The following is a 1,981-nucleotide window of genomic DNA, read 5'->3' on the forward strand; positions in this document are numbered from 1 at the left end:
AAGGTATTTATTTTATAACATTGGTTAATATTCAAATATGCTTTCAATGATGCTGATATAAGTAGCATTTACATGCTATTTATTTGAACAAAATTAATATGTTTCATGTGATAAAATATGATTTTTATATTAATTATTTAACATGTATGTGTCATTTAAACCCCTGAAGCCCACCAAGGCCTGAGACCATCGCCATGGCAACGCAGGGTGAGCGTTCACGGGGGACACACGGGTGGCTGTCACCTTGTCACCGTCCCTCTGCAGCCTGGCAGGGCCAGACAGGGCTGTGAAAAACAGAATTCACTGCTTAGAGTTTTTAAAAGTTTAATAATAATAACAGTAATAGCAGTAGTAATAGGATAAAAAAGGACAATATTTCCAGTGCTGGGGTGCTCCTGGCCAACACCTTTTTCACACTCTGGTTTGCCTGCATGACATCCTGGGTGTCAGGTCAATATATTTTATTTCTTTTATGTCTCCATCCTGCCGTTTCATGTCCTCTGATAAGGATTTAGCATTTCATACTGATGAATTTTAATATGGTATTCTCTAATTGCCCTCTGCTGCTCTAGTTTGTGTCGTGGTTATCACTTGGACAGGTAGGTCAGTGGATGATCTTACACTGCTTTAGTTACACAAAAGCCTTTCGCACATTGTGAAAAGCGCCAATCACCTGTTTTTAAAATTTTAAAATGGTAATAAATTTTAATAGTAAAATAGTAAAATAGTAACAAATTTTAATAGTAATTAAATGGTTATAAAAATAGTAAAACAATCAGAGTAATAATAATTTGGACAATTTGGATTAGGACAATATGAGACAATAGAAACAAAGAGTTACAGACAGTCTGGGTACCTTTTCTGGGCAAAATAAGCCCAAAAAAGGACCCACATTAACAGAGGATTAACCCTTTAAAGCAACAGCCTGTTGCATATTCATACACCTCATGCATGATGCATAAATTGCATTCAAACACAGGATTCTGTCCGGGCTGTGTCAGCTTCTTCCTCTGAATCCTGACGGCGTCTTCGAGCCTGAGCAAGGTGGGAAGAAGTTCGTTCCTTCTGATAAAAGGGCAATAAATTCTCTTTTTCTGAAAGATTTAGGCATCCTGTGCCTGCTATCTCAGTGCAAGTCCTTTCTTTAAAAAATATCTTACATAGCATCGTTTCTATTTTAACATTATGTTATAACCTAAAACTATATTTAACACACTACTTAAGAGAATTAATACAGCATCGCTTTCTAACACAACACATATAATATTCATTTGAATATTTGCAAAAAAGCCAATCATAAAATACGCATTTTTCACAACCCTGTGAAAAATGACCAGATAATACTGGCTTTCACATTTAGGTGCTAGCCTGTGCATGCTGTTAGTGATTATAACTATTTAGAAATAGTATCAATTATAACTCCTTTCAGTTAGTATAATATAATCTATCAGCTTAAGTGCGCTCTGTATTGCTCATGGAAAAAGTGGTGTAATGAATTTCCACAATAGATATGTAATATCTAGGCATCACTTATCACATTTTTCACGACATCTTATGTTTTGCTAAGGCCTATAACACAGCACGTTCATCCCACTGTTATTTCCATAAGTGACACCTAGATATTACATATCTATTGTGGAAATTCATTACACCACTTTTTCCATGAGCAATACAGAGCACACTTAAGCTGATAGATTATATTATACTAACTGAAAGGAGTTATAATCGATACTATTTCTAAATAGTTATAATCACTAACAGCATGCACAGGCTAGCACCTAAATGTGAAAGCCAGTATTATCTGGTCATTTTTCACAGGGTTGTGAAAAATGCGTATTTTATGATTGGCTTTTTCGCAAATATTCAAATGAATATTATATGTGTTGTGTTAGAAAGCGATGCTGTATTAATTCTCTTAAGTAGTGTGTTAAATATAGTTTTAGGTTATAACATAATGTTAAAATAGAAACGATGCTATGTA

This window comes from Geospiza fortis, unplaced genomic scaffold (assembly GCF_000277835.1).
Source record: "Geospiza fortis unplaced genomic scaffold, GeoFor_1.0 scaffold635, whole genome shotgun sequence".
NCBI lineage: Eukaryota > Metazoa > Chordata > Aves > Passeriformes > Thraupidae > Geospiza > Geospiza fortis.